General features: G+C 34.6%; 16 non-coding genes across 16 annotated transcripts; all 16 read left to right on the top strand.

Annotated features, from left to right (window-relative positions):
- Window positions 1-141: 141 nt before the first annotated feature.
- Window positions 142-214, top strand: TRNAT-UGU (transfer RNA threonine (anticodon UGU)). Its single transcript has one exon. It is a non-coding gene; the product is annotated as a tRNA-Thr (tRNA).
- Window positions 215-3390: 3176 nt separating this feature from the next.
- TRNAT-UGU (transfer RNA threonine (anticodon UGU)) lies at window positions 3391-3463 on the top strand. Its single transcript has one exon. It is a non-coding gene; the product is annotated as a tRNA-Thr (tRNA).
- A 2220-nt stretch (window positions 3464-5683) lies between these two features.
- Window positions 5684-5756, top strand: TRNAT-UGU (transfer RNA threonine (anticodon UGU)). Its single transcript has one exon. It is a non-coding gene; the product is annotated as a tRNA-Thr (tRNA).
- Window positions 5757-7354: 1598 nt separating this feature from the next.
- Window positions 7355-7427, top strand: TRNAT-UGU (transfer RNA threonine (anticodon UGU)). Its single transcript has one exon. It is a non-coding gene; the product is annotated as a tRNA-Thr (tRNA).
- A 913-nt stretch (window positions 7428-8340) lies between these two features.
- Window positions 8341-8413, top strand: TRNAT-CGU (transfer RNA threonine (anticodon CGU)). Its single transcript has one exon. It is a non-coding gene; the product is annotated as a tRNA-Thr (tRNA).
- Window positions 8414-10011: 1598 nt separating this feature from the next.
- Window positions 10012-10084, top strand: TRNAT-UGU (transfer RNA threonine (anticodon UGU)). The gene has a single exon. It is a non-coding gene; the product is annotated as a tRNA-Thr (tRNA).
- A 1568-nt stretch (window positions 10085-11652) lies between these two features.
- On the top strand, window positions 11653-11725 carry TRNAT-UGU (transfer RNA threonine (anticodon UGU)). Its single transcript has one exon. It is a non-coding gene; the product is annotated as a tRNA-Thr (tRNA).
- Window positions 11726-12679: 954 nt separating this feature from the next.
- TRNAT-CGU (transfer RNA threonine (anticodon CGU)) lies at window positions 12680-12752 on the top strand. Its single transcript has one exon. It is a non-coding gene; the product is annotated as a tRNA-Thr (tRNA).
- A 984-nt stretch (window positions 12753-13736) lies between these two features.
- On the top strand, window positions 13737-13809 carry TRNAT-CGU (transfer RNA threonine (anticodon CGU)). Its single transcript has one exon. It is a non-coding gene; the product is annotated as a tRNA-Thr (tRNA).
- A 984-nt stretch (window positions 13810-14793) lies between these two features.
- TRNAT-CGU (transfer RNA threonine (anticodon CGU)) lies at window positions 14794-14866 on the top strand. The gene has a single exon. It is a non-coding gene; the product is annotated as a tRNA-Thr (tRNA).
- A 984-nt stretch (window positions 14867-15850) lies between these two features.
- Window positions 15851-15923, top strand: TRNAT-CGU (transfer RNA threonine (anticodon CGU)). The gene has a single exon. It is a non-coding gene; the product is annotated as a tRNA-Thr (tRNA).
- Window positions 15924-17643: 1720 nt separating this feature from the next.
- TRNAT-CGU (transfer RNA threonine (anticodon CGU)) lies at window positions 17644-17716 on the top strand. Its single transcript has one exon. It is a non-coding gene; the product is annotated as a tRNA-Thr (tRNA).
- Window positions 17717-18822: 1106 nt separating this feature from the next.
- Window positions 18823-18895, top strand: TRNAT-CGU (transfer RNA threonine (anticodon CGU)). Its single transcript has one exon. It is a non-coding gene; the product is annotated as a tRNA-Thr (tRNA).
- Window positions 18896-20048: 1153 nt separating this feature from the next.
- TRNAT-CGU (transfer RNA threonine (anticodon CGU)) lies at window positions 20049-20121 on the top strand. The gene has a single exon. It is a non-coding gene; the product is annotated as a tRNA-Thr (tRNA).
- Window positions 20122-21891: 1770 nt separating this feature from the next.
- TRNAT-UGU (transfer RNA threonine (anticodon UGU)) lies at window positions 21892-21964 on the top strand. The gene has a single exon. It is a non-coding gene; the product is annotated as a tRNA-Thr (tRNA).
- A 1720-nt stretch (window positions 21965-23684) lies between these two features.
- Window positions 23685-23757, top strand: TRNAT-UGU (transfer RNA threonine (anticodon UGU)). Its single transcript has one exon. It is a non-coding gene; the product is annotated as a tRNA-Thr (tRNA).
- Window positions 23758-24928: the final 1171 nt, after the last annotated feature.

Raw genomic sequence — 24928 nt, 5'->3', positions numbered from 1 at the left:
CAGCTAGTTCTGGAGTTATGGTTTTAAACTGTTATTTGGTCATGCCTCCCTCTCCTTTGTAAGACCAACTATAGGCTAATGGAAGGATACGACTTATGTGATTTCGAATAAAACCCACGTCGTTGCCATAGTCAATATGTCGGCTTCATAGCTCAGTGGTTAGAGCACTGGTCTTGTAAACCAGGGGTTGTGAGTTCAATTCTCACTGGGGCCTTTATAGTCAGTGCCTAGAGTATTTCCTAAGGTAGTTACTTCATCACAGACAATTCCAACATGTCATTTCCTTTAAGATAATTGCTTGGACCAAACTGAGAATATTCAGACATCATTGCTTCATTCAATCCATTGTTTATGTCCAACATTACCTCTTTTATTTTTTTATAAACAGGAAATTATGCATGTTCGGTCTCGCATGGAAAATTTTTGAAAAAAATTGCCTCTGGCCGTGTCAATTTTGTTCATAAAGGAAGATTTTTGCACTGTTTCCATATACTTCACTCATTCAGTCCCCAAAAATATCAATTAATTTAGATGTGATTTCCAAACTGTCTAAAAGTTTGATTTGTTTCTCTATGTTTCTGTAGCATGTTTCTCTCCAATCCACTAAAAACCGATAAATAGCATCAATTCATTCAGTTGTGATTTCCAAACTGTCTAAAAGTTTGATTTGTTTCTATGTTTCTGAAGCATGTTTCTGATACCTTAATGTAAAACATAACATTTTTTAGGAATTCATCATGGGCAATTCTGTTCCTCATTCTGTACCCCAAACACATCAATTCATTCAGATGTGATTTCCAAACTGTCTAAAAGTTTGATTTGCTTCTGTTTCTGATACCTTCTGGTAAAACATAACATTTTTCATGAATGCATGATGGCCGATTCTTTTTTTCTCCAATCCACTAAAAACCTATTTCATTTTTCTGTCAATCTACCGATAAATAAGCAGCCAGTTCTAGAATTACAGTTTTACACTTTTATTTTCAGGCTTCTCATTTGTAAGAGCAGCTCGTTCAATTTTGTGCAAATCAACCAATAAATTCCCAGCTAGTTCTGGAGTTATGGTTTTAAACTGTTATTTGGTCATGCCTCCCTCTCCTTTGTAAGACCAACTATGCATGATGGACAACTCTGTTTCTCTCCAATCTACTAAAAACCAATTTCAGGGGTCGTGAGTTCAATTCTCACTGGGGCCTTTATAGTCAGTGCCTAGAGTTTTTCCTAAGGTAGTTACTTCATCACAGACAATTCCAACATGTCATTTCCTTTAAGATAATTGCTTGGACCAAACTGAGAATATTCAGACATCATTGCTTCATTCAATCCATTGCTTATGTCCAACATTACCTCTTTTATTTTTTTATAAACAGGAAATTATGCATGTTCGGTCTCGCATGGAAAATATTGGAAAAAAATTGCCTCTGGCCGTGTCAATTTTGTTCATAAAGGAAGATTTTTGCACTGTTTCCATATACTTCACTCATTCAGTCCCCAAAAATATCAATTAATTTAGATGTGATTTCCAAACTGTCTAAAAGTTTGATTTGTTTCTCTATGTTTCTGTAGCATGTTTCTCTCCAATCCACTAAAAACCGATAAATAGCATCAATTCATTCAGTTGTGATTTCCAAACTGTCTAAAAGTTTGATTTGTTTCTATGTTTCTGAAGCATGTTTCTGATACCTTAATGTAAAACATAAAATTTTTTAGGAATTCATCATGGGCAATTCTGTTCCTCATTCTGTACCCCAAACACATCAATTCATTCAGATGTGATTTCCAAACTGTCTAAAAGTTTGATTTGCTTCTGTTTCTGATACCTTATAGTAAAACATAACATTTTTCATGAATGCATGATGGCCGATTCTTTTTTTCTCCAATCCACTAAAAACCTATTTCATTTTTCTGTCAATCTACCGATAAATAAGCAGCCAGTTCTAGAATTACAGTTTTACACTTTTATTTTCAGGCTTCTCATTTGTAAGAGCAGCTCGTTCAATTTTGTGCAAATCAACCAATAAATTCCCAGCTAGTTCTGGAGTTATGGTTTTAAACTGTTATTTGGTCATGCCTCCCTCTCCTTTGTAAGACCAACTATGCATGATGGACAACTCTGTTTCTCTCCAATCTACTAAAAAACAATTTCATTTTTCTGTCAATCTACCGATTGACATGACTGTTTCTCTCCAATCCACTAAAAACCGATAAATAGCATCAATTCATTCAGTTGTGATTTCCAAACTGTCTAAAAGTTTGATTTGTTTCTATGTTTCTGAAGCATGTTTCTGATACCTTAATGTAAAACATAACATTTTTTAGGAATTCATCATGGGCAATTCTGTTCCTCATTCTGTACCCCAAACACATCAATTCATTCAGATGTGATTTCCAAACTGTCTAAAAGTTTGATTTGCTTCTGTTTCTGATACCTTATAGTAAAACATAACATTTTTCATGAATGCATGATGGCCGATTCTTTTTTTCTCCAATCCACTAAAAACCTATTTCATTTTTCTGTCAATCTACCGATAAATAAGCAGCCAGTTCTAGAATTACAGTTTTACACTTTTATTTTCAGGCTTCTCATTTGTAAGAGCAGCTCGTTCAATTTTGTGCAAATCAACCAATAAATTCCCAGCTAGTTCTGGAGTTATGGTTTTAAACTGTTATTTGGTCATGCCTCCCTCTCCTTTGTAAGACCAACTATGCATGATGGACAACTCTGTTTCTCTCCAATCTACTAAAAACCAATTTCATTTTTCTGTCAATCTACCGATTGACATGACTGTTTCTCTCCAATCCACTAAAAACCGATAAATAGCATCAATTCATTCAGTTGTGATTTCCAAACTGTCTAAAAGTTTGATTTGTTTCTATGTTTCTGAAGCATGTTTCTGATACCTTAATGTAAAACATAACATTTTTTAGGAATTCATCATGGGCAATTCTGTTCCTCATTCTGTACCCCAAACACATCAATTCATTCAGATGTGATTTCCAAACTGTCTAAAAGTTTGATTTGCTTCTGTTTCTGAAGCATGTTTCTGATACCTTATAGTAAAACATAAAATTTTTCATGAATGCATGATGGCCGATTCTTTTTTTCTCCAATCCACTAAAAACCTATTTAATTTTTCTGTCAATCTACCGATAAATAAGCAGCCAGTTCTAGAATTACAGTTTTACTTTCAGGCTTCTCATTTGTAAGAGCAGCTCTTTCAATTTTGTGCAAATCAACCAATAAATTCGCAGCTAGTTCTGGAGTTATGGTTTTAAACTGTTATTTGGTCATGCCTCCCTCTCCTTTGTAAGACCAACTATAGGCTAATGGAAGGATACGACTTATGTGATTTCGAATAAAACCCACGTCGTTGCCATAGTCAATATGTCGGCTTCATAGCGCAGTGGTTAGAGCACTGGTCTTGTAAACCAGGGGTCGTGAGTTCAATTCTCACTGGGGCCTTTATAGTCAGTGCCTAGAGTATTTCCTAAGGTAGTTACTTCATCACAGACAATTCCAACATGTCATTTCCTTTAAGATAATTGCTTGGACCAAACTGAGAATATTCAGACATCATTGCTTCATTCAATCCATTGCTTATGTCCAACATTACCTCTTTTATTTTTTTATAAACAGGAAATTATGCATGTTCGGTCTCGCATGGAAAATATTGGAAAAAAATTGCCTCTGGCCGTGTCAATTTTGTTCATAAAGGAAGATTTTTGCACTGTTTCCATATACTTCACTCATTCAGTCCCCAAAAATATCAATTAATTTAGATGTGATTTCCAAACTGTCTAAAAGTTTGATTTGTTTCTCTATGTTTCTGTAGCATGTTTCTCTCCAATCCACTAAAAACCGATAAATAGCATCAATTCATTCAGTTGTGATTTCCAAACTGTCTAAAAGTTTGATTTGTTTCTATGTTTCTGAAGCATGTTTCTGATACCTTAATGTAAAACATAAAATTTTTTAGGAATTCATCATGGGCAATTCTGTTCATCATTCTGTACCCCAAACACATCAATTCATTCAGATGTGATTTCCAAACTGTCTAAAAGTTTGATTTGCTTCTGTTTCTGAAGCATGTTTCTGATACCTTATAGTAAAACATAACATTTTTCATGAATGCATGATGGCCGATTCTTTTTTTCTCCAATCCACTAAAAACCTATTTCATTTTTCTGTCAATCTACCGATAAATAAGCAGCCAGTTCTAGAATTACAGTTTTACACTTTTATTTTCAGGCTTCTCATTTGTAAGAGCAGCTCGTTCAATTTTGTGCAAATCAACCAATAAATTCCCAGCTAGTTCTGGAGTTATGGTTTTAAACTGTTATTTGGTCATGCCTCCCTCTCCTTTGTAAGACCAACTATGCATGATGGACAACTCTGTTTCTCTCCAATCTACTAAAAACCAATTTCATTTTTCTGTCAATCTACCGATTGACATGACTGTTTCTCTCCAATCCACTAAAAACCGATAAATAGCATCAATTCATTCAGTTGTGATTTCCAAACTGTCTAAAAGTTTGATTTGTTTCTATGTTTCTGAAGCATGTTTCTGATACCTTAATGTAAAACATAACATTTTTTAGGAATTCATCATGGGCAATTCTGTTCCTCATTCTGTACCCCAAACACATCAATTCATTCAGATGTGATTTCCAAACTGTCTAAAAGTTTGATTTACTTCTGTTTCTGAAGCATGTTTCTGATACCTTATAGTAAAACATAAAATTTTTCATGAATGCATGATGGCCGATTCTTTTTTTCTCCAATCCACTAAAAACCTATTTCATTTTTCTGTCAATCTACCGATAAATAAGCAGCCAGTTCTAGAATTACAGTTTTACACTTTTATTTTCAGGCTTCTCATTTGTAAGAGCAGCTCGTTCAATTTTGTGCAAATCAACCAATAAATTCCCAGCTAGTTCTGGAGTTATGGTTTTAAACTGTTATTTGGTCATGCCTCCCTCTCCTTTGTAAGACCAACTATGCATGATGGACAACTCTGTTTCTCTCCAATCTACTAAAAACCAATTTCATTTTTCTGTCAATCTACCGATTGACATGACTGTTTCTCTCCAATCCACTAAAAACCGATAAATAGCATCAATTCATTCAGTTGTGATTTCCAAACTGTCTAAAAGTTTGATTTTTTTCTATGTTTCTGAAGCATGTTTCTGATACCTTAATGTAAAACATAACATTTTTTAGGAATTCATCATGGGCAATTCTGTTCCTCATTCTGTACCCCAAACACATCAATTCATTCAGATGTGATTTCCAAACTGTCTAAAAGTTTGATTTACTTCTGTTTCTGAAGCATGTTTCTGATACCTTATAGTAAAACATAAAATTTTTCATGAATGCATGATGGCCGATTCTTTTTTTCTCCAATCCACTAAAAACCTATTTCATTTTTCTGTCAATCTACCGATAAATAAGCAGCCAGTTCTAGAATTACAGTTTTACTTTCAGGCTTCTCATTTGTAAGAGCAGCTCTTTCAATTTTGTGCAAATCAACCAATAAATTCGCAGCTAGTTCTGGAGTTATGGTTTTAAACTGTTATTTGGTCATGCCTCCCTCTCCTTTGTAAGACCAACTATAGGCTAATGGAAGGATACGACTTATGTGATTTCGAATAAAACCCACGTCGTTGCCATAGTCAATATGTCGGCTTCATAGCTCAGTGGTTAGAGCACTGGTCTTGTAAACCAGGGGTTGTGAGTTCAATTCTCACTGGGGCCTTTATAGTCAGTGCCTAGAGTATTTCCTAAAGTAGTTACGTCATCACAGACAATTCCAACATGTCATTTCCTTTAAGATAATTGCTTGGACCAAACTGAGAATATTCAGACATCATTGCTTCATTCAATCCATTGCTTATGTCCAACATTACCTCTTTTATTTTTTTATAAACAGGAAATTACGCATGTTCGGTCTCGCATGGAAAATTTTGGAAAAAAATTGCCTCTGGCCGTGTCAATTTTGTTCATAAAGGAAGATTTTTGCACTGTTTCCATATACTTCACTCATTCAGTCCCCAAAAATATCAATTAATTTAGATGTGATTTCCAAACTGTCTAAAAGTTTGATTTGTTTCTCTATGTTTCTGTAGCATGTTTCTCTCCAATCCACTAAAAACCGATAAATAGCATCAATTCATTCAGTTGTGATTTCCAAACTGTCTAAAAGTTTGATTTGTTTCTATGTTTCTGAAGCATGTTTCTGATACCTTAATGTAAAACATAAAATTTTTTAGGAATTCATCATGGGCAATTCTGTTCCTCATTCTGTACCCCAAACACATCAATTCATTCAGATGTGATTTCCAAACTGTCTAAAAGTTTGATTTGCTTCTGTTTCTGAAGCATGTTTCTGATACCTTATAGTAAAACATAACATTTTTCATGAATGCATGATGGCCGATTCTTTTTTTCTCCAATCCACTAAAAACCTATTTCATTTTTCTGTCAATCTACCGATAAATAAGCAGCCAGTTCTAGAATTACAGTTTTACACTTTTATTTTCAGGCTTCTCATTTGTAAGAGCAGCTCGTTCAATTTTGTGCAAATCAACCAATAAATTCCCAGCTAGTTCTGGAGTTATGGTTTTAAACTGTTATTTGGTCATGCCTCCCTCTCCTTTGTAAGACCAACTATGCATGATGGACAACTCTGTTTCTCTCCAATCTACTAAAAACCAATTTCATTTTTCTGTCAATCTACCGATTGACATGACTGTTTCTCTCCAATCCACTAAAAACCGATAAATAGCATCAATTCATTCAGTTGTGATTTCCAAACTGTCTAAAAGTTTGATTTGTTTCTATGTTTCTGAAGCATGTTTCTGATACCTTAATGTAAAACATAACATTTTTTAGGAATTCATCATGGGCAATTCTGTTCCTCATTCTGTACCCCAAACACATCAATTCATTCAGATGTGATTTCCAAACTGTCTAAAAGTTTGATTTACTTCTGTTTCTGAAGCATGTTTCTGATACCTTATAGTAAAACATAAAATTTTTCATGAATGCATGATGGCCGATTCTTTTTTTCTCCAATCCACTAAAAACCTATTTCATTTTTCTGTCAATCTACCGATAAATAAGCAGCCAGTTCTAGAATTACAGTTTTACTTTCAGGCTTCTCATTTGTAAGAGCAGCTCTTTCAATTTTGTGCAAATCAACCAATAAATTCGCAGCTAGTTCTGGAGTTATGGTTTTAAACTGTTATTTGGTCATGCCTCCCTCTCCTTTGTAAGACCAACTATAGGCTAATGGACGGATACGACTTATGTGATTTCGAATAAAACCCACGTCGTTGCCATAGTCAATATGTCGGCTTCATAGCTCAGTGGTTAGAGCACTGGTCTTGTAAACCAGGGGTCGTGAGTTCAATTCTCACTGGTGCCTTTATAGTCAGTGCCTAGAGTATTTCCTAAAGTAGTTACTTCATCACAGACAATTCCAACATGTCATTTCCTTTAAGATAATTGCTTGGACCAAACTGAGAATATTCAGACATCATTGCTTCATTCAATCCATTGCTTATGTCCAACATTACCTCTTTTATTTTATTATAAACAGGAAATTACGCATGTTCGGTCTCGCATGGAAAATTTTGGAAAAAAATTGCCTCTGGCCGTGTCAATTTTGTTCATAAAGGAAGATTTTTGCACTGTTTCCATATACTTCACTCATTCAGTCCCCAAAAATATCAATTAATTTAGATGTGATTTCCAAACTGTCTAAAAGTTTGATTTGTTTCTCTATGTTTCTGTAGCATGTTTCTAAAACCTTAATGTAAAACATAACATTTTTCATGACTGCATGATGGACAACTCTGTTTCTCTCCAATCTACTAAAAACCAATTTTATTTTTCTGTCAATCTACCGATTGACATGACTGTTTCTCTCCAATCCACTAAAAACCGATAAATAGCATCAATTCATTCAGTTGTGATTTCCAAACTGTCTAAAAGTTTGATTTGTTTCTATGTTTCTGATACCTTATAGTAAAACATAAAATTTTTCATGAATGCATGATGGCCGATTCTTTTTTTCTCCAATCCACTAAAAACCTATTTCATTTTTCTGTCAATCTACCGATAAATAAGCAGCCAGTTCTAGAATTACAGTTTTACACTTTTATTTTCAGGCTTCTCATTTGTAAGAGCAGCTCGTTCAATTTTGTGCAAATCAACCAATAAATTCCCAGCTAGTTCTGGAGTTATGGTTTTAAACTGTTATTTGGTCATGCGACTTATGTGATTTCGACTTATGTGATTTCGAATAAAACCCACGTCGTTGCCATAGTCAATATGTCGGCTTCATAGCTCAGTGGTTAGAGCACTTGTCTCGTAAACCAGGGGTCGTGAGTTCAATTCTCACTGGGGCCTTTATAGTCAGTGCCTAGAGTATTTCCTAAGGTAGTTACTTCATCACAGACAATTCCAACATGTCATTTCCTTTAAGATAATTGCTTGGACCAAACTGAGAATATTCAGACATCATTGCTTCATTCAATCCATTGCTTATGTCCAACATTACCTCTTTTATTTTTTTATAAACAGGAAATTATGCATGTTCGGTCTCGCATGGAAAATTTTGGAAAAAAATTGCCTCTGGCCGTGTCAATTTTGTTCATAAAGGAAGATTTTTGCACTGTTTCCATATACTTCACTCATTCAGTCCCCAAAAATATCAATTAATTTAGATGTGATTTCCAAACTGTCTAAAAGTTTGATTTGTTTCTCTATGTTTCTGTAGCATGTTTCTCTCCAATCCACTAAAAACCGATAAATAGCATCAATTCATTCAGTTGTGATTTCCAAACTGTCTAAAAGTTTGATTTGTTTCTATGTTTCTGAAGCATGTTTCTGATACCTTAATGTAAAACATAAAATTTTTTAGGAATTCATCATGGGCAATTCTGTTCCTCATTCTGTACCCCAAACACATCAATTCATTCAGATGTGATTTCCAAACTGTCTAAAAGTTTGATTTGCTTCTGTTTCTGAAGCATGTTTCTGATACCTTATAGTAAAACATAACATTTTTCATGAATGCATGATGGCCGATTCTTTTTTTCTCCAATCCACTAAAAACCTATTTCATTTTTCTGTCAATCTACCGATAAATAAGCAGCCAGTTCTAGAATTACAGTTTTACACTTTTATTTTCAGGCTTCTCATTTGTAAGAGCAGCTCGTTCAATTTTGTGCAAATCAACCAATAAATTCCCAGCTAGTTCTGGAGTTATGGTTTTAAACTGTTATTTGGTCATGCCTCCCTCTCCTTTGTAAGACCAACTATGCATGATGGACAACTCTGTTTCTCTCCAATCTACTAAAAACCAATTTCATTTTTCTGTCAATCTACCGATTGACATGACTGTTTCTCTCCAATCCACTAAAAACCGATAAATAGCATCAATTCATTCAGTTGTGATTTCCAAACTGTCTAAAAGTTTGATTTGTTTCTATGTTTCTGAAGCATGTTTCTGATACCTTAATGTAAAACATAACATTTTTTAGGAATTCATCATGGGCAATTCTGTTCCTCATTCTGTACCCCAAACACATCAATTCATTCAGATGTGATTTCCAAACTGTCTAAAAGTTTGATTTGCTTCTGTTTCTGAAGCATGTTTCTGATACCTTATAGTAAAACATAAAATTTTTCATGAATGCATTATGGCCGATTCTTTTTTTCTCCAATCCACTAAAAACCTATTTCATTTTTCTGTCAATCTACCGATAAATAAGCAGCCAGTTCTAGAATTACAGTTTTACTTTCAGGCTTCTCATTTGTAAGAGCAGCTCTTTCAATTTTGTGCAAATCAACCAATAAATTCGCAGCTAGTTCTGGAGTTATGGTTTTAAACTGTTATTTGGTCATGCCTCCCTCTCCTTTGTAAGACCAACTATAGGCTAATGGAAGGATACGACTTATGTGATTTCGAATAAAACCCACGTCGTTGCCATAGTCAATATGTCGGCTTCATAGCTCAGTGGTTAGAGCACTGGTCTTGTAAACCAGGGGTCGTGAGTTCAATTCTCACTGGGGCTTTTATAGTCAGTGCCTAGAGTATTTCCTAAGGTAGTTACTTCATCACAGACAATTCCAACATGTCATTTCCTTTAAGATAATTGCTTGGACCAAACTGAGAATATTCAGACTTCATTGCTTCATTCAATCCATTGCTTATGTCCAACATTACCTCTTTTATTTTTTTATAAACAGGAAATTACGCATGTTCGGTCTCGCATGGAAAATTTTGGAAAAAAATTGCCTCTGGCCGTGTCAATTTTGTTCATAAAAGAAGATTTTTGCACTGTTTCCATATACTTCACTCATTCAGTCCCCAAAAATATCAATTAATTTAGATGTGATTTCCAAACTGTCTAAAAGTTTGATTTGTTTCTCTATGTTTCTGTAGCATGTTTCTAAAACCTTAATGTAAAACATAACATTTTTCATGACTGCATGATGGACAACTCTGTTTCTCTCCAATCTACTAAAAACCAATTTCATTTTTCTGTCAATCTACCGATTGACATGACTGTTTCTCTCCAATCCACTAAAAACCGATAAATAGCATCAATTCATTCAGTTGTGATTTCCAAACTGTCTAAAAGTTTGATTTGCTTCTGTTTCTGAAGCATGTTTCTGATACCTTATAGTAAAACATAACATTTTTCATGAATGCATGATGGCCGATTCTTTTTTTCTCCAATCCACTAAAAACCTATTTCATTTTTCTGTCAATCTACCGATAAATAAGCAGCCAGTTCTAGAATTACAGTTTTACACTTTTATTTTCAGGCTTCTCATTTGTAAGAGCAGCTCGTTCAATTTTGTGCAAATCAACCAATAAATTCCCAGCTAGTTCTGGAGTTATGGTTTTAAACTGTTATTTGGTCATGCCTCCCTCTCCTTTGTAAGACCAACTATGCATGATGGACAACTCTGTTTCTCTCCAATCTACTAAAAACCAATTTCATTTTTCTGTCAATCTACCGATTGACATGACTGTTTCTCTCCAATCCACTAAAAACCGATAAATAGCATCAATTCATTCAGTTGTGATTTCCAAACTGTCTAAAAGTTTGATTTGTTTCTATGTTTCTGAAGCATGTTTCTGATACCTTAATGTAAAACATAACATTTTTTAGGAATTCATCATGGGCAATTCTGTTCCTCATTCTGTACCCCAAACACATCAATTCATTCAGATGTGATTTCCAAACTGTCTAAAAGTTTGATTTGCTTCTGTTTCTGAAGCATGTTTCTGATACCTTATAGTAAAACATAAAATTTTTCATGAATGCATTATGGCCGATTCTTTTTTTCTCCAATCCACTAAAAACCTATTTCATTTTTCTGTCAATCTACCGATAAATAAGCAGCCAGTTCTAGAATTACAGTTTTACTTTCAGGCTTCTCATTTGTAAGAGCAGCTCTTTCAATTTTGTGCAAATCAACCAATAAATTCGCAGCTAGTTCTGGAGTTATGGTTTTAAACTGTTATTTGGTCATGCCTCCCTCTCCTTTGTAAGACCAACTATAGGCTAATGGAAGGATACGACTTATGTGATTTCGAATAAAACCCACGTCGTTGCCATAGTCAATATGTCGGCTTCATAGCTCAGTGGTTAGAGCACTGGTCTTGTAAACCAGGGGTCGTGAGTTCAATTCTCACTGGGGCCTTTATAGTCAGTGCCTAGAGTATTTCCTAAGGTAGTTACTTCATCACAGACAATTCCAACATGTCATTTCCTTTAAGATAATTGCTTGGACCAAACTGAGAATATTCAGACTTCATTGCTTCATTCAATCCATTGCTTATGTCCAACATTACCTCTTTTATTTTTTTATAAACAGGAAATTACGCATGTTCGGTCTCGCATGGAAAATTTTGGAAAAAAATTGCCTCTGGCCGTGTCAATTTTGTTCATAAAAGAAGATTTTTGCACTGTTTCCATATACTTCACTCATTCAGTCCCCAAAAATATCAATTAATTTAGATGTGATTTCCAAACTGTCTAAAAGTTTGATTTGTTTCTCTATGTTTCTGTAGCATGTTTCTAAAACCTTAATGTAAAACATAACATTTTTCATGACTGCATGATGGACAACTCTGTTTCTCTCCAATCTACTAAAAACCAATTTCATTTTTCTGTCAATCTACCGATTGACATGACTGTTTCTCTCCAATCCACTAAAAACCGATAAATAGCATCAATTCATTCAGTTGTGATTTCCAAACTGTCTAAAAGTTTGATTTGCTTCTGTTTCTGAAGCATGTTTCTGATACCTTATAGTAAAACATAACATTTTTCATGAATGCATGATGGCCGATTCTTTTTTTCTCCAATCCACTAAAAACCTATTTCATTTTTCTGTCAATCTACCGATAAATAAGCAGCCAGTTCTAGAATTACAGTTTTACACTTTTATTTTCAGGCTTCTCATTTGTAAGAGCAGCTCGTTCAATTTTGTGCAAATCAACCAATAAATTCCCAGCTAGTTCTGGAGTTATGGTTTTAAACTGTTATTTGGTCATGCCTCCCTCTCCTTTGTAAGACCAACTATAGGCTAATGGAAGGATACGACTTATGTGATTTCGAATAAAACCCACGTCGTTGCCATAGTCAATATGTCGGCTTCATAGCTCAGTGGTTAGAGCACTGGTCTCGTAAACCAGGGGTCGTAAGTTCAATTCTCACTGGGGCCTTTATAGTCAGTGCCTAGAGTATTTCCTAAGGTAGTTACTTCATCACAGACAATTCCAACATGTCATTTCCTTTAAGATAATTGCTTGGACCAAACTGAGAATATTCAGACATCATTGCTTCATTCAATCCATTGCTTATGTCCAACATTACCTCTTTTATTTTTTTATAAACAGGAAATTATGCATGTTCGGTCTCGCATGGAAAATTTTGGAAAAAAATTGCCTCTGGCCGTGTCAATTTTGTTCATAAAGGAAGATTTTTGCACTGTTTCCATATACTTCACTCATTCAGTCCCCAAAAATATCAATTAATTTAGATGTGATTTCCAAACTGTCTAAAAGTTTGATTTGTTTCTCTATGTTTCTGTAGCATGTTTCTCTCCAATCCACTAAAAACCGATAAATAGCATCAATTCATTCAGTTGTGATTTCCAAACTGTCTAAAAGTTTGATTTGTTTCTATGTTTCTGAAGCATGTTTCTGATACCTTAATGTAAAACATAAAATTTTTTAGGAATTCATCATGGGCAATTCTGTTCCTCATTCTGTACCCCAAACACATCAATTCATTCAGATGTGATTTCCAAACTGTCTAAAAGTTTGATTTGCTTCTGTTTCTGAAGCATGTTTCTGATACCTTATAGTAAAACATAACATTTTTCATGAATGCATGATGGCCGATTCTTTTTTTCTCCAATCCACTAAAAACCTATTTCATTTTTCTGTCAATCTACCGATAAATAAGCAGCCAGTTCTAGAATTACAGTTTTACACTTTTATTTTCAGGCTTCTCATTTGTAAGAGCAGCTCGTTCAATTTTGTGCAAATCAACCAATAAATTCCCAGCTAGTTCTGGAGTTATGGTTTTAAACTGTTATTTGGTCATGCCTCCCTCTCCTTTGTAAGACCAACTATAGGCTAATGGAAGGATACGACTTATGTGATTTCGAATAAAACCCACGTCGTTGCCGTAGTCAATATGTTGGCTTCATAGCTCAGTGGTTAGAGCACTGGTCTCGTAAACCAGGGGTCGTGAGTTCAATTCTCACTGGGGCCTTTATAGTCAGTGCCTAGAGTATTTCCTAAGGTAGTTACTTCATCACAGACAATTCCAACATGTCATTTCCTTTAAGATAATTGCTTGGACCAAACTGAGAATATTCAGACATCATTGCTTCATTCAATCCATTGCTTATGTCCAACATTACCTCTTTTTTTTTTTTATAAACAGGAAATTATGCATGTTCGGTCTCGCATGGAAAATTTTGGAAAAAAATTGCCTCTGGCCGTGTCAATTTTGTTCATAAAGGAACATTTTTGCACTGTTTCCATATACTTCACTCATTCAGTCCCCAAAAATATCAATTAATTTAGATGTGATTTCCAAACTGTCTAAAAGTTTGATTTGTTTCTCTATGTTTCTGTAGCATGTTTCTCTCCAATCCACTAAAAACCGATAAATAGCATCAATTCATTCAGTTGTGATTTCCAAACTGTCTAAAAGTTTGATTTGTTTCTATGTTTCTGAAGCATGTTTCTGATACCTTAATGTAAAACATAAAATTTTTTAGGAATTCATCATGGGCAATTCTGTTCCTCATTCTGTACCCCAAACACATCAATTCATTCAGATGTGATTTCCAAACTGTCTAAAAGTTTGATTTGCTTCTGTTTCTGAAGCATGTTTCTGATACCTTATAGTAAAACATAACATTTTTCATGAATGCATGATGGCCGATTCTTTTTTTCTCCAATCCACTAAAAACCTATTTCATTTTTCTGTCAATCTACCGATAAATAAGCAGCCAGTTCTAGAATTACAGTTTTACACTTTTATTTTCAGGCTTCTCATTTGTAAGAGCAGCTCGTTCAATTTTGTGCAAATCAACCAATAAATTCCCAGCTAGTTCTGGAGTTATGGTTTTAAACTGTTATTTGGTCATGCCTCCCTCTCCTTTGTAAGACCAACTATAGGCTAATGGAAGGATACGACTTATGTGATTTCGAATAAAACCCACGTCGTTGCCGTAGTCAATATGTCGGCTTCATAGCTCAGTGGTTAGAGCACTGGTCTCGTAAACCAGGGGTCGTGAGTTCAATTCTCACTGGGGCCTTTATAGTCAGTGCCTAGAGTATTTCCTAAGGTAGTTACTTCATCACAGACAATTCCAACATGTCATTTCCTTTAAGATAATTGCTTGGACCAAACTGAGAATATTCAGACATCATTGCTTCATTCAATCCATTGCTTATGACCAACATTACCTCTTTTTTTTTTTTAGAAACAGGAAATTATGCATGTTCGGTCTCGCATGGAAAATTTTGGAAAAAAATTGCCTCTGGCCGTGTAAATTTTGTTCATAAAGGAACATTTTTGCACTGTTTCCATATACTTCACTCATTCAGTCCCCAAAAATATCAATTAATTTAGATGTGATTTCCAAACTGTCTAAAAGTTTGATTTGTTTCTCTATGTTTCTGTAGCATGTTTCTCTCCAATCCACTAAAAACCGATAAATAGCATCAATTCATTCAGTTGTGATTTCCAAACTGTCTAAAAGTTTGATTTGTTTCTATGTTTCTGAAGCATGTTTCTGATACCTTAATGTAAAACATAAAATTTTTTAGGAATTCATCATGGGCAATTCTGTTCCTCATTCTGTACCCCAAACACATCAATTCATTCAGATGTGATTTCCAAACTGTCTAAAAGTTTGATTTGCTTCTGTTTCTGAAGCATGTTTCTGATACCTTATAGTAAAACATAACATTTTTCATGAATGCATGATGGCCGATTCTTTTTTTCTCCAATCCACTAAAAACCTATTTCATTTTTCTGTCAATCTACCGATAAATAAGCAGCCAGTTCTAGAATTACAGTTTTACACTTTTATTTTCAGGCTTCTCATTTGTAAGAGCAGCTCGTTCAATTTTGTGCAAATCAACCAATAAATTCCCAGCTAGTTCTGGAGTTATGGTTTTAAACTGTTATTTGGTCATGCCTCCCTCTCCTTTGTAAGACCAACTATAGGCTAATGGAAGGATACGACTTATGTGATTTCGAATAAAACCCACGTCGTTGCCATAGTCAATATGTTGGCTTCATAGCTCAGTGGTTAGAGCACTGGTCTCGTAAACCAGGGGTCGTGAGTTCAATTCTCACTGGGGCCTTTATAGTCAGTGCCTAGAGTATTTCCTAAGGTAGTTACTTCATCACAGACAATTCCAACATGTCATTTCCTTTAAGATAATTGCTTGGACCAAACTGAGAATATTCAGACATCATTGCTTCATTCAATCCATTGCTTATGTCCAACATTACCTCTTTTATTTTTTTATAAACAGGAAATTATGCATGTTCGGTCTCGCATGGAAAATTTTGGAAAAAAATTGCCTCTGGCCGTGTCAATTTTGTTCATAAAGGAAGATTTTTGCACTGTTTCCATATACTTCACTCATTCAGTCCCCAAAAATATCAATTAATTTAGATGTGATTTCCAAACTGTCTAAAAGTTTGATTTGTTTCTCTATGTTTCTGTAGCATGTTTCTAAAACCTTAATGTAAAACATAACATTTTTCATGACTGCATGATGGACAACTCTGTTTCTCTCCAATCTACTAAAAACCAATTTCATTTTTCTGTCAATCTACCGATTGACATTACTGTTTCTCTCCAATCCACTAAAAACCGATAAATAGCATCAATTCATTCAGTTGTGATTTCCAAACTGTCTAAAAGTTTGATTTGTTTCTATGTTTCTGAAGCATGTTTCTGATACCTTAATGTAAAACATAAAATTTTTTAGGAATTCATCATGGGCAATTCTGTTCCTCATTCTGTACCCCAAACACATCAATTCATTCAGATGTGATTTCCAAACTGTCTAAAAGTTTGATTTGCTTCTGTTTCTGAAGCATGTTTCTGATACCTTATAGTAAAACATAACATTTTTCATGAATGCATGATGGCCGATTCTTTTTTTCTCCAATCCACTAAAAACCTATTTCATTTTTCTGTCAATCTACCGATAAATAAGCAGCCAGTTCTAGAATTACAGTTTTACACTTTTATTTTCAGGCTTCTCATTTGTAAGAGCAGCTCGTTCAATTTTGTGCAAATCAACCAATAAATTCCCAGCTAGTTCTGGAGTTATGGTTTTAAACTGTTATTTGGTCATGCCTCCCTCTCCTTTGTAAGACCAACTATGCATGATGGACAACTCTGTTTCTCTCCAATCTACTAAAAACCAATTTCATTTTTCTGTCAATCTACCGATTGACATGACTGTTTCTCTCCAATCCACTAAAAACCGATAAATAGCATCAATTCATTCAGTTGTGATTTCCAAACTGTCTAAAAGTTTGATTTGTTTCTATGTTTCTGAAGCATGTTTCTGATACCTTAATGTAAAACATAACATTTTTTAGGAATTCATCATGGGCAATTCTGTTCCTCATTCTGTACCCCAAACACATCAATTCATTCAGATGTGATTTCCAAACTGTCTAAAAGTTTGATTTGCTTCTGTTTCTGAAGCATGTTTCTGATACCTTATAGTAAAACATAAAATTTTTCATGAATGCATGATGGCCGATTCTTTTTTTCTCCAATCCACTAAAAACCTATTTCATTTTTCTGTCAATCTACCGATAAATAAGCAGCCAGTTCTAGAATTACAGTTTTACTTTCAGGCTTCTCATTTGTAAGAGCAGCTCTTTCAATTTTGTGCAAATCAACCAATAAATTCGCAGCTAGTTCTGGAGTTATGGTTTTAAACTGTTATTTGGTCATGCCTCCCTCTCCTTTGTAAGACCAACTATAGGCTAATGGAAGGATACGACTTATGTGATTTCGAATAAAACCCACGTCGTTGCCGTAGTCAATATGTCGGCTTCATAGCTCAGTGGTTAGAGCACTGGTCTCGTAAACCAGGGGTCGTGAGTTCAATTCTCACTGGGGCCTTTATAGTCAGTGCCTAGAGTATTTCCTAAGGTAGTTACTTCATCACAGACAATTCCAACATGTCATTTCCTTTAAGATAATTGCTTGGACCAAACTGAGAATATTCAGACATCATTGCTTCATTCAATCCATTGCTTATGTCCAACATTACCTCTTTTATTTTTTTATAAACAGGAAATTATGCATGTTCGGTCTCGCATGGAAAATTTTGGAAAAAAATTGCCTCTGGCCGTGTCAATTTTGTTCATAAAGGAAGATTTTTGCACTGTTTCCATATACTTCACTCATTCAGTCCCCAAAAATATCAATTAATTTAGATGTGATTTCCAAACTGTCTAAAAGTTTGATTTGTTTCTCTATGTTTCTGTAGCATGTTTCTAAAACCTTAATGTAAAACATAACATTTTTCATGACTGCATGATGGACAACTCTGTTTCTCTCCAATCTACTAAAAACCAATTTCATTTTTCTGTCAATCTACCGATTGACATTACTGTTTCTCTCCAATCCACTAAAAACCGATAAATAGCATCAATTCATTCAGTTGTGATTTCCAAACTGTCTAAAAGTTTGATTTGTTTCTATGTTTCTGAAGCATGTTTCTGATACCTTAATGTAAAACATAAAATTTTTTAGGAATTCATCATGGGCAATTCTGTTCCTCATTCTGTACCCCAAACACATCAATTCATTCAGATGTGATTTCCAAACTGTCTAAAAGTTTGATTTGCTTCTGTTTCTGAAGCATGTTTCTGATACCTTATAGTAAAACATAACATTTTTCATGAATGCATGATGGCCGATTCTTTTTTTCTCCAATCCACTAAAAACCTATTTCATTTTTCTGTCAATCTACCGATAAATAAGCAGCCAGTTCTAGAATTACAGTTTTACACTTTTATTTTCAGGCTTCTCATTTGTAAGAGCAGCTCGTTCAATTTTGTGCAAATCAACCAATAAATTCCCAGCTAGTTCTGGAGTTATGGTTTTAAACTGTTATTTGGTCATGCCTCCCTCTCCTTTGTAAGACCAACTATAGGCTAATGGAAGGATACGACTTATGTGATTTCGAATAAAACCCACGTCGTTGCCGTAGTCAATATGTCGGCTTCATAGCTCAGTGGTTAGAGCACTGGTCTCGTAAACCAGGGGTCATGAGTTCAATTCTCACTGGGGCCTTTATAGTCAGTGCCTAGAGTTTCTCTATGTTTCTGTAGCATGTTTCTAAAACCTTAATGTAAAACATAACATTTTTCATGACTGCATGATGGACAACTCTGTTTCTCTCCAATCTACTAAAAAACAATTTCATTTTTCTGTCAATCTACCGATTGACATGACTGTTTCTCTCCAATCCACTAAAAACCGATAAATAGCATCAATTCATTCAGTTGTGATTTCCAAACTGTCTAAAAGTTTGATTTGTTTCTATGTTTCTGAAGCATGTTTCTGATACCTTAATGTAAAACATAACATTTTTTAGGAATTCATCATGGGCAATTCTGTTCCTCATTCTGTACCCCAAACACATCAATTCATTCAGATGTGATTTCCAAACTGTCTAAAAGTTTGATTTGTTTCTCTATGTTTCTGTAGCATGTTTCTAAAACCTTAATGTAAAACATAACATTTTTCATGACTGCATGATGGACAACTCTGTTTCTCTCCAATCTACTAAAAACCAATTTCATTTTTCTGTCAATCTACCGATTGACATGACTGTTTCTCTCCAATCCACTAAAAACCGATAAATAGCATCAATTCATTCAGTTGTGATTTCCAAACTGTCTAAAAGTTTGATTTGTTTCTATGTTTCTGAAGCATGTTTCTGATACCTTAATGTAAAACATAACATTTTTTAGGAATTCATCATGGGCAATTCTGTTCCTCATTCTGTACCCCAAACACATCAATTCATTCAGATGTGATTTCCAAACTGTCTAAAAGTTTGATTTGCTTCTGTTTCTGAAGCATGTTTCTGATACCTTATAGTAAAACATAACATTTTTCATGAATGCATGATGGCCGATTCTTTTTTTCTCCAATCCACTAAAAACCTATTTCATTTTTCTGTCAATCTACCGATAAATAAGCAGCCAGTTCTAGAATTACAGTTTTACACTTTTATTTTCAGGCTTCTCATTTGTAAGAGCAGCTTGTTCAATTTTGTGCAAATCAACCAATAAATTCCCAGCTAGTTCTGGAGTTATGGTTTTAAACTGTTATTTGGTCATGCCTCCCTCTCCTTTGTAAGACCAACTATAGGCTAATGGAAGGATACGACTTATGTGATTTCGAATAAAACCCACGTCGTTGCCATAGTCAATATGTCGGCTTCATAGCTCAGTGGTTAGAGCACTGGTCTCGTAAACCAGGGGTCGTGAGTTCAATTCTCACTGGGGCCTTTATAGTCAGTGCCTAGAGTATTTCCTAAGGTAGTTACTTCATCACAGACAATTCCAACATGTCATTTCCTTTAAGATAATTGCTTGGACCAAACTGAGAATATTCAGACATCATTGCTTCATTCAATCCATTGCTTATGTCCAACATTACCTCTTTTATTTTTTTATAAACAGGAAATTATGCATGTTCGGTCTCGCATGGAAAATTTTGGAAAAAAATTGCCTCTGGCCGTGTCAATTTTGTTCATAAAGGAAGATTTTTGCACTGTTTCCGTATACTTCACTCATTCAGTCCCCAAAAATATCAATTCATTTAGATGTGATTTCCAAACTGTCTAAAAGTTTGATTTGTTTCTCTATGTTTCTGTAGCATGTTTCTAAAACCTTAATGTAAAACATAACATTTTTCATGACTGCATGATGGACAACTCTGTTTCTCTCCAATCTACTAAAAAACAATTTCATTTTTCTGTCAATCTACCGATTGACATGACTGTTTCTCTCCAATCCACTAAAAACCGATAAATAGCATCAATTCATTCAGTTGTGATTTCCAATCCACTAAAAACCGATAAATAGCATCAATTCATTCAGTTGTGATTTCCAAACTGTCTAAAAGTTTGATTTGTTTCTATGTTTCTGAAGCATGTTTCTGATACCTTAATGTAAAACATAAAATTTTTTAGGAATTCATCATGGGCAATTCTGTTCCTCATTCTGTACCCCAAACACATCAATTCATTCAGATGTGATTTCCAAACTGTCTAAAAGTTTGATTTGCTTCTGTTTCTGAAGCATGTTTCTGATACCTTATAGTAAAACATAACATTTTTCATGAATGCATGATGGCCGATTCTTTTTTTCTCCAATCCACTAAAAACCTATTTCATTTTTCTGTCAATCTACCGATAAATAAGCAGCCAGTTCTAGAATTACAGTTTTACACTTTTATTTTCAGGCTTCTCATTTGTAAGAGCAGCTCGTTCAATTTTGTGCAAATCAACCAATAAATTCCCAGCTAGTTCTGGAGTTATGGTTTTAAACTGTTATTTGGTCATGCCTCCCTCTCCTTTGTAAGACCAACTATGCATGATGGACAACTCTGTTTCTCTCCAATCTACTAAAAACCAATTTCATTTTTCTGTCAATCTACCGATTGACATGACTGTTTCTCTCCAATCCACTAAAAACCGATAAATAGCATCAATTCATTCAGTTGTGATTTCCAAACTGTCTAAAAGTTTGATTTGTTTCTATGTTTCTGAAGCATGTTTCTGATACCTTAATGTAAAACATAACATTTTTTAGGAATTCATCATGGGCAATTCTGTTCCTCATTCTGTACCCCAAACACATCAATTCATTCAGATGTGATTTCCAAACTGTCTAAAAGTTTGATTTGCTTCTGTTTCTGAAGCATGTTTCTGATACCTTATAGTAAAACATAACATTTTTCATGAATGCATGATGGCCGATTCTTTTTTTCTCCAATCCACTAAAAACCTATTTCATTTTTCTGTCAATCTACCGATAAATAAGCAGCCAGTTCTAGAATTACAGTTTTACTTTCAGGCTTCTCATTTGTAAGAGCAGCTCTTTCAATTTTGTGCAAATCAACCAATAAATTCGCAGCTAGTTCTGGAGTTATGGTTTTAAACTGTTATTTGGTCATGCCTCCCTCTCCTTTGTAAGACCAACTATAGGCTAATGGAAGGATACGACTTATGTGATTTCGAATAAAACCCACGTCGTTGCCATAGTCAATATGTCGGCTTCATAGCTCAGTGGTTAGAGCACTGGTCTTGTAAACCAGGGGTCGTGAGTTCAATTCTCACTGGGGCCTTTATAGTCAGTGCCTAGAGTATTTCCTAAGGTAGTTACTTCATCACAGACTATTCCAACATGTCATTTCCTTTAAGATAATTGCTTGGACCAAACTGAGAATATTCAGACATCATTGCTTCATTCAATCCTTTGCTTATGTCCAACATTACCTCTTTTATTTTTTTATAAACAGGAAATTACGCATGTTCGGTCTCGCATGGAAAATTTTGGAAAAAAATTGCCTCTGGCCGTGTCAATTTTGTTCATAAAGGAAGATTTTTGCACTGTTTCCATATACTTCACTCATTCAGTCCCCAAAAATATCAATTAATTTAGATGTGATTTCCAAACTGTCTAAAAGTTTGATTTGTTTCTCTATGTTTCTGTAGCATGTTTCTAAAACCTTAATGTAAAACATAACATTTTTCATGACTGCATGATGGACAACTCTGTTTCTCTCCAATCTACTAAAAACCAATTTCATTTTTCTGTCAATCTACCGATTGACATGACTGTTTCTCTCCAATCCACTAAAAACCGATAAATAGCATCAATTCATTCAGTTGTGATTTCCAAACTGTCTAAAAGTTTGATTTGTTTCTATGTTTCTGAAGCATGTTTCTGATACCTTAATGTAAAACATAACATTTTTTAGGAATTCATCATGGGCAATTCTGTTCCTCATTCTGTACCCCAAACACATCAATTCATTCAGATGTGATTTCCAAACTGTCTAAAAGTTTGATTTGCTTCTGTTTCTGAAGCATGTTTCTGATACTTTATAGTAAAACATAACATTTTTCATGAATGCATGATGGCCGATTCTTTTTTTCTCCAATCCACTAAAAACCTATTTCATTTTTCTGTCAATCTACCGATAAATAAGCAGCCAGTTCTAGAATTACAGTTTTACACTTTTATTTTCAGGCTTCTCATTTGTAAGAGCAGCTCGTTCAATTTTGTGCAAATCAACCAATAAATTCCCAGCTAGTTCTGGAGTTATGGTTTTAAACTGTTATTTGGTCATGCCTCCCTCTCCTTTGTAAGACCAACTATGCATGATGGACAACTCTGTTTCTCTCCAATCTACTAAAAACCAATTTCATTTTTCTGTCAATCTACCGATTGACATGACTGTTTCTCTCCAATCCACTAAAAACCGATAAATAGCATCAATTCATTCAGTTGTGATTTCCAAACTGTCTAAAAGTTTGATTTGTTTCTATGTTTCTGAAGCATGTTTCTGATACCTTAATGTAAAACATAACATTTTTTAGGAATTCATCATGGGCAATTCTGTTCCTCATTCTGTACCCCAAACACATCAATTCATTCAGATGTGATTTCCAAACTGTCTAAAAGTTTGATTTGCTTCTGTTTCTGAAGCATGTTTCTGATACCTTATAGTAAAACATAAAATTTTTCATGAATGCATGATGGCCGATTCTTTTTTTCTCCAATCCACTAAAAACCTATTTCATTTTTCTGTCAATCTACCGATAAATAAGCAGCCAGTTCTAGAATTACAGTTTTACTTTCAGGCTTCTCATTTGTAAGAGCAGCTCTTTCAATTTTGTGCAAATCAACCAATAAATTCGCAGCTAGTTCTGGAGTTATGGTTTTAAACTGTTATTTGGTCATGCCTCCCTCTCCTTTGTAAGACCAACTATAGGCTAATGGAAGGATACGACTTATGTGATTTCGAATAAAACCCACGTCGTTGCCATAGTCAATATGTCGGCTTCATAGCTCAGTGGTTAGAGCACTTGTCTTGTAAACCAGGGGTTGTGAGTTCAATTCTCACTGGGGCCTTTATAGTCAGTGCCTAGAGTATTTCCTAAGGTAGTTACTTCATCACAGACTATTCCAACATGTAATTTCCTTTAAGATAATTGCTTGGTCCAAACTGAGAATATTCAGACATCATTGCTTCATTCAATCCATTGTTTATGTCCAACATTACCTCTTTTATTTTTTTATAAACAGGAAATTATGCATGTTCGGTCTCGCATGGAAAATTTTGGAAAAAAATTGCCTCTGGCCGTGTCAATTTTGTTCATAAAGGAAGATTTTTGCACTGTTTCCATATACTTCACTCATTCAGTCCCCAAAAATATCAATTAATTTAGATGTGATTTCCAAACTGTCTAAAAGTTTGATTTGTTTCTCTATGTTTCTGTAGCATGTTTCTAAAACCTTAATGTAAAACATATAACATTTTTCATGACTGCATGATGGACAACTCTGTTTCTCTCCAATCTACTAAAAACCAATTTCATTTTTCTGTCAATCTACCGATTGACATGACTGTTTCTCTCCAATCCACTAAAAACCGATAAATAGCATCAATTCATTCAGTTGTGATTTCCAAACTGTCTAAAAGTTTGATTTGTTTCTATGTTTCTGAAGCATGTTTCTGATACCTTAACCCCTTAGTGACCAGCCCATTTTAGGCCTTAATGACCAAGCTATTTTATTCGTTTTTCTATAGTCGCATTCAAAGAGCTATAACGTTTTTATTTTTTCGTCTACATAGCTGTATGAGGACTTGTTTTTTGCGGGATTAGTTGTGCTTTTTAATGGCACCATTTTTGGGTACATATAATTTTTATATTAACTTTTATTAACCTTTTTGGGGGGGATTATAAAAAAAACCTGAAATTCCGCCATTGTTCTATGCGTTTTTAAATTGACGCCGTTCACTGTGCGACGTAATTAACATGTTACCTTTATTCTATGGGTCGGTACGATCACGGCGATACCACATATGTGGAGGTTTTTTTATGTTTTACGACTTTTGCACAATAAAAACACTTTTGAACTAAAATTATTTGTTTTTGCATCGTCGCTTTCCAAGAGCCGTAATTTTTTTATTTTTCCATCAATGTAGTGATTTTTTGGGCTTGTTTTCTGCGGGACAAGACGTAGTTTTGAATGGTACTGTTTTGGGGTACATGGGACTTATTGATTCATTTTTATTATG

Source organism: Rhinoderma darwinii, chromosome 1 (assembly GCF_050947455.1).
Source record: "Rhinoderma darwinii isolate aRhiDar2 chromosome 1, aRhiDar2.hap1, whole genome shotgun sequence".
NCBI classification, from domain to species: Eukaryota; Metazoa; Chordata; class Amphibia; order Anura; family Rhinodermatidae; genus Rhinoderma; species Rhinoderma darwinii.
Note: the sequence above shows the minus strand (reverse complement) of the source record. Positions and strands in the feature narration are given on the sequence as shown.